The following is a 7,748-nucleotide window of genomic DNA, read 5'->3' as shown; positions in this document are numbered from 1 at the left end:
AGTCAGAGTTTACATTTGTCTAAGGTGACCAGATCTCAAAGAAGCCAGTGTAGGAATAAGACTCCATCAGGATTCAGTGATTCTTAGTATTAAGGGAAACAGGCCACTTGACTTTCCCTTTGACAATAACTCCACAGCCTTGGTAGGAGCCCTGAAGTTTACTTGGACTCCAAGATTTTCAATGCGAAAAATATAGTTGCTTTTTTGTTCTTTTGGGGGTTTTTGATACCATACATTTTACATTAAAAACTAGAGACTATCCTACCTCCTGCAGGGTATCTGATAACTATGTGGTGGTCTCCACAGCCTGAAACATGATTCACAACATGATTACAAGTGCTGGCTCTGCCTGTGACTTCACCCACAGGCTATATAGGTCTTGGGAAGTGAACATAGCTTTGTTCTTATGTCAGATATTCACTACATGCTGGCTAAGGCCAGGCACTGTGGAAAGGCTGAGATGCAAACATGTATGGGATAGTTGCAGCCTTTAAGGGTTGGACAGTCTAGTGGGAGGAATACAGACTGTGAAGATACTTCTGAAGTAGGGCAGACATGATCCTTGTGGATTAGGTAAGATGGGATCCTGGTGTGGGAAAAGTTAGTTACTTGGGGAGAAATTGGGAGCTGCTGTCATAGAGGAGGGGAAATCTGTGCTGGACTTGAACATAAGTGTAGAGTTAGGGGAGGGAAGAAGACACTTGAATGAACAAAAACACAGTTATGAATGACATGTTTGGGAAATATAGAAGCTGAATGTACCCACAGCACAGAATGAGCAAGAGTTGATGAAACAGTGGAAAATTAAGTTTAAAAAGTAAGTAGAAAAAACAAAAATCAGGGGGCTGGGATTGTGGCTCAGCAATAGAGTGCTTGCCTAGCACGTGTGGAGACCTGGGTTCAATCTTCAGCACCACATAAAAATAAATTAATGGAACAAAGGTATTGTGTCCAACTACAACTAAAAAAAAAATAAATAAATATTAAAAAACAAAAGAATAAGTAGTTAAAACTAATGAATGCCAAAGGAAGTTATTTGAATTGGTAAGACATATACCTCAGAAAAATAAAGATTGTTGCTTTTTTATATACACAGTAAAGACCAGCATTTTAAGTAACTGTTATTAGTTACTTAAAAGATTAGTGGTTTTATTTATTAATCTATTTATTTATCAATCTATTTATTTACATTTTATCCATAAACCTTTTTCCATATTTTATTGGTGCATTATAGTTATATAATGGTGGGATTTTTTTTGTTACATATTTATAAATGCATACAATATAACAATATAATTTGGCCAATATTTTCCCCAAATATTTTCCCTTTCCATCCCTTCCTTTCTCCCTGGGTCAGTCCTTTTCCTCTACTGATCTCTCTTTGATTTTCATGAGACTCACCCCACTTTTCCTTTTCTTCTTCCTCTCTAGCTCCTACATATGAGAGAAAACAATTGACACTTGACCTTCTGAATTTGGCTTATTTCTATTAACATGATGTTCTCTAGTTCCATCTATTTTTCAGCAAAAATGCTGTTATTCCATTCCTTTTTGTGGCTGGATAGAGCACCATTGTGTATATACACCACATATATTTTGCTCCTGTTAACATGCTTCTGTTTTGAGAAATGCAAATGTTCCCCAATTTTTACTCATTGTCCTTTGACTGATTTTATGTCTGGTTTCATCTGATTTTATTGAAAGAGGAAAGTGACATACAGAGAGATGAAATTAGTTAACAAAGGTCACATAAGAAACTGACAGAACTGAAAATGAGAAGAGGCCTCCCACCCCTCAGCCTTGCACTTGACAGCAGAGGTCAGGCTCTTCTCTGTACCAGCTCATGGTTGGATGCCTGCAGGAAACTCCTGAACACCAGGCATGGAACCCTCAGTCAGAATGCCAGTGGTCAAGTGAATGGAATAGGAAAACACAGGGGTAGGACATGAAATGACAAAGGTCTCTGAAACAGAGTCACTGATGCTCACAGTACATGGGGAGTGCAGAGAGCGGGGCCTCACCTAGGCTGTGCTGGGAAGGTTGAAGAGCTGGCTCAGAGCCATCTTTCCTCTTCTTTCCCTGCTCCCTCTTAGCCCAGGTGGGATTTTTCTCTCTTCAGTGGCACTGTAGGTTCTCCAGTAAAAGTGAAGAAAATTTTTATCCATCTTTACAGAATATATAATAATAATAGCTCTTTTGAAAAAGATGATAATGATAGTATTGATCATATTGATGAAGCTCAGAGAAATTAAAGGATTTACCTCAAGTTACATAGTGAATGGCAGAGCTAAATCTGGGTGGCTGTCTGCTCAACTCCAAGGTGTGCCATAATCACTGTGCTTCCTGCAACCTACAGGAGCTTCCAGAAGAGAACTCCCTTTCTTTCTAAGCCTGACAGATCTAAGATCTGCCCACACCCTCCACAGCATCAGTAACTTCTCAGAGGAGTGAAGGGTAAGTGGGGCTGGTGCTATGGCTGCCCTTTTGTGTGGAAGAGCTGTATAGAACTAAAGATTTGATAGTTCAGACACCTCTCAGACAGTAGTAGTACTAGTACTAGTAATAGTAGCAGCAGCAGAATCATAACAATACCTTAAATATGCATCAAACTTTAAGGATTTCAAAGCATTTCATTTGCATGTTCTCATTATAACCACTTGGCTTGGTGGATGGAATGGGTATTACCCTTAAGGGAACTAAAGATCAGCTTCAAGGTTGAGAAGGAAGTTGGAAAAACTAAATGGACTTCAATATTGTTTATTATAATCTACAATTGAAAACATTTTCTGTTGTGAACCAGAGTATTGTAATGTCCTTTGATCTATTCTATTCTTCTGTTCTTATTCCATTTCATTCCATCCCATTCCATCCATCCATCCCATTCTATTCCACCCTATTCCATTCTATCCTATTTTATTCCACTCTATTCAATTTGACTCCATTCCATTCCTTTTATTCAGAAATGTTGGTCACAACCCAATAAATTGATTTAATGACATGCTAATCACTGTAACTCTAAATTTGAAAACACTGGGTAAAAAGTCTCTCCTACTCTGATGTGTTATGGTTTCATGATACTGTAGAATATGGAATCATGAGTTATTCACTAATTTGAATATAAATATCAGAACAAGATTAGGCCCTGAAGTGAAGTGAGAACAGTGACCTCTTGCCCTGCTCCAATGCTCCCTCAGATGTGATTTTTAAGTCCAACTACTTTTTTTATTCCCATTTATTTTACACACACACACACACACACATACAGACACATATAAACACATATATATTCTAATTAGTTACACATGAAAGTAGAATGTATTTGACACATCATACATGAATGGGTATAACTTCTTATTTGTCTGATTGTACATGATGTAGAATTACACAGGTCATGTAATCATAAAGGCACATAGGGTAATCATGTCTGATCCATTCTACTATCATTCCTACCCTCAGGCCCCTCCCCTCCCTTCACTCCCCTCTGTCTTGTCCAAATTACCTCTATTCTGTGCCCCCCCCCATTGTGAATTATCATCCACATATCAGAGAAAACATTCCAGGCCAACTACTTTTAAATCTTTTCCCCACCTGATATTTTCCCCTACCCCACTTTCTAAGTAATGTTCTTAGAAATATAGTTTGTAATTTGTTGCTTTTAAACTTTAGCTAATGCATTTCTGTCTACTAATCATCTCTTATTAAAATATTGGGCCAACAACTTGATATCAAGATAGCAGTTTTATGGCTCCTAAAGTTTGTGGGAAATATGGCTTAGGTATAAATTCATATTACCAATCTCCTAAACAAAACAGACCTTTCCCCCATTTGCCCCCCAGTTACAGACAACACTGTTTCCCTTCTCATGAAAAATCTGTAGCAGAGGGACAGAGAAGAATTCATATTTTTCATAAGCAGGAAAATAACCAAAGAGAGTGGGAGAGGAAGGAAGTATTGGATATATAGATATGCTTTGCTCTTGTCCCCAAATGTACTGTTCATAGGCTTCAGTCCTTCCTTGGAGGGAAGAAGGGGAGAAGCAGCTCTGAAGGCTCTGCTGGTCATGTCATCCACAAGGAAACTTGCTGCATGGGAAACGTGCTCAGGCATGCATCTCAGTTCTAAACAGGTCAGGAGACATCTGGATCCAAACCAGAAAGTAGAATTTTGAGCAACTGGTTAAAGGAACCAGAAACATCTTAGTTGAGAATTTTATTTATGAATTTATTTATTGCCACAAGCCTGAATTATATTGCAATTGACTTGTGTTTTACCACTCAGAATCTTATTACCAGATACTCAGGTTTGGGAGACCCAATTGTGAACATTATTGCAAAAAAATCATGTTAAATTTTAAAAAACACACAAATATGAAGACAAAGCTATTGATATGATGAAAATGAATTAGACTGAAACTTAGATTGAATATTCCATGAATGCTAAGCCCATAATTTCACTACATACTTACCCATCATCTAACTTGGGGTGTGGAGTCTGCTTGGCACCATTAAATGATTCCAGTGTTGTTATTAAGGCTCAGACTAGAAATGTAATCCTGTGACCGACAATGAATTAGAGCTGTGTGTTAGGATTATATCTGAAGCCACAGAACTAATCTTGGAGTCCTACAGAAAGGTCTTACTGCAATGGGAGGCTACACACAACACATAGGCATAATAGCATTAAGGGCTTCCAAGTGCAACTTGAAAAATTGGGTATTCACTTAACTCCATGGCCTGTGCAACAGATGAGATTGCCAACAGAACAATATTCTGTTGCATTTTTCTGACCTTTCAGGATCTAAATTTGCAACCTGCATCAGCAAAACTTTTGGCACTGAATTCTATTGAAATCAAAGAGCTAAATTTCTGCCTCTTGTTACATGAACAGTTCTTGCTGACGTCAATGAGAGTTGTGCATGCATAACTGAGGGAAGATTTTGGCCTGGGCCATCGACATATGAGAACTGGCACACTAGGCTCACATCAGAACTCTCTCACTGGCCTTCTGATAACATGATCTACTCATCCCTTACTGTCTCCACATTGGGATCTGAGCCTTACAGTTTCAAGCATCATCTAACACAAAAATCGAAGCCAAATACACATGGAGAGTAGATGGGGTATAAGCCATGTGAGTGGGTCACTATTTAACTGCACATTTTACAAACAGATTCTGGGTCACCTCCTCTTGAAGTTTACTCAACTTCTAATTTAGGCAGCCCATGAGATAGGCAAGGAATCATAACCTACTTCCACCTTACTGTTTGATTTCTGCCCTTAAGATTACACTGCCTATGCTAATGTCAGTCTCCTGCTGCTGGTATAGGAGATGCTACCAACGACATTCTGTGCCTGGGGCTGAGGAGGCAGCCCAGAAAGTATCTAATGGATAAATGGATTTTTGTAAGGCAAGAGACAATGGTTTGCGGTTACAAAGTGTGTCAAGCACAGCACTGTCTTATATTTATTAAATTATTTAACCCTCAGCAACCTTACCATGTAGATTTATTCTTTGGTAAATGAGAAGACTATAGTGAAGTTAAGAAACTCAACAGATCTAAGTGGTGGAGCTGGGATTTGAATCCAGGACGTCTGGCTCCAGAGGTCAGATTGTTGTTCACTCTGCTAAGTGGCCTCAGTTAAAATATAGGTATTGTTTATCATTAATTAGTTATTAGTAGAGTAATGCTTATTGATAGCCAGACAATCCCACAGAGAAAAGAACATTTACTAATAAGAGCTTGCCAAGAACATTTACATGGTCTTCATTGTTTGAAAAAGGTTTTCTTTTTTTTGAACCAGAAATTTTTTCTAATATGGGAAGTAATATTGTAATCTCCCAGACTAACCAAGTGTTGTAGTCTTGATAGTTTCAGTAGTAAGGGAGATGAATTTTGCAGTGAATTTTAGAGACAAATTTTACATACAGCACATTGAAACAAATTAACAAAAGTTACACAGCCCATTATCCCCTTCAGCTAATTTTTCATTTGGGTGCCTGGGTGTGTGTGTAGTTTTTTTATTTGTTTGTTTGCTTGCTTTTTAAAGTTAAATGTACCTAGGCTATGCTTTGGCAATGTTAGAAAGATTCTCATTACTGCTTTTCTTTTTGGTACTGGAGTTTGAACCCAGAGATGCTCTACTACTGAGTCACATGCCCTGAAAGGTCTCTGGGTTCAAACCCCAGTACCAAAAAGAAAAGCAGTAATGAGGGTTTCACTAAGTTGCTGATGCTGCCCTCAAACTTGAGACCCTCCTGCCTCAGCCTTCATAGTCACAAGGATTCCAGGCATGCACCACCACACCCAGCCTCATAACTGCTTTTTTTCTTTGGTAAATTGTAATTTTAAAAAATTGGAAAACAAATATACAACTTGGAATGGATTTGAGGCAAATTGTGCCATAAGCAAATTTTCTTTAAGTGACTAAACAAAGTTTAAAAAGCAAGTAACAATAAAAGAAAATGTTTTCTGGTACAAGACCAGCAGTACAAAAAAATAGTGTATGAGTACCTGGATAATCCACCTGTTTTGCAACAGTGCAACTCTCAAGTGCACATTGTTGACTGTCCTCAGTCAATGCAACATGCTGGCAATTCCTAAAAAAACCTATTTTTTAAAAAGACGTAACCCACATGTTCCCTCATTTGACCAACTCCATCTAAAGTTTGGATGTACAGAAGGGCTTAGATATATTCAGAGTAAGCCACATGCAACATGTTACTTAATCAATTTTTCTAAAATAAGGTTTCAGGACAATGACAGTAAGATAAGGGAAGAAAAAAAGGAGGAATGAAATCCTAATTACTATAAGGGCATTTTTTTTTGACAGTAGGGGAAACCTTTTATAGATAAATTACAGACAAAGAAAAGGCAAATAAACAATTTTGTACAAGAAATTTAACACATCCTGCCCAATGTCTTCACTGTGCTGTCATCATTTGTATAAACTCTTCATAGTTTACTTGACCATCACCATCAACACCTGCTTCCCTGATCAGTTCATCAACATCTTCATCTGTTAACTTCTCTCCAAGTTTTGTCTTTGCGCTGCGAAGCTCTGCTGCACTAATACAGCCATTGCCCTCCTTATCAAACACATAGAGTGCTTCTCTAATTTCTTCTTCACTGTTTGTCTTTCATTTTTCTTGCCATCATTGTCAGAAATTCAGGGAAGTAAGTTATGCCATTACCATCAGCATCACTTCATTAATCATGTCCTGTAACTCTGCTTCTGTGGGATTCTGCCTAAGAGACCTCATTACAGTTCCTAATTCCTTTGTTGTTATAGTTCTATCACCATCCTTGTCAAATAGTGAAAAAGTTTCTTTGAATTCTGCAGTCTGCTCTTCAGTCAGTTGGTCAGTAGTGCTGTAAGCACTACCGGTTTCCAAGACCTGACTATACAACCACTTTTGTAGCTTTCTTGCTCCACTCTGACTCTCATAGCTGCTTTTGAATTTGGGTGGTAGCCATTTTCTCCTTTATAGGAGCATATCTACAAATACATATAACTTTATATATAAATATTCACTCTATATGGAGGTTCAAGAGGCAAAGCTGCAACCAGAAGGTGGAACCATCTTGCTCCAAATCTTACTGGCAAGAGTGGAAAGAACATAATCTTTGTCTAAGAACTAATTCAGTCTCTGTAGAGGAATTTCCAGCTCTGGCTTGGTTTTTGTGTTACCCAGGGTGCACCTTCAGGAGGCTGGTGGCTCAGCAGTAAACCTGCTTCTAATTCGGGACC

General features: G+C 38.3%; 1 pseudogene; it reads right to left on the bottom strand.

Annotated features, from left to right (window-relative positions):
* Positions 1-6,879: 6,879 nt before the first annotated feature.
* On the bottom strand, positions 6,880-7,427 carry LOC107147557 (annotated as a pseudogene).
* Between the last annotated feature and the right edge of the window lie 321 nt (positions 7,428-7,748).

Source organism: Marmota marmota, unplaced genomic scaffold (genome assembly GCF_001458135.2).
Source record: "Marmota marmota marmota unplaced genomic scaffold, marMar, whole genome shotgun sequence".
Taxonomy (NCBI): domain Eukaryota; kingdom Metazoa; phylum Chordata; class Mammalia; order Rodentia; family Sciuridae; genus Marmota; species Marmota marmota.
The sequence above is the reverse complement of the archived record's forward strand: the minus strand, read 5'-3'. Positions and strand labels throughout refer to the sequence as shown.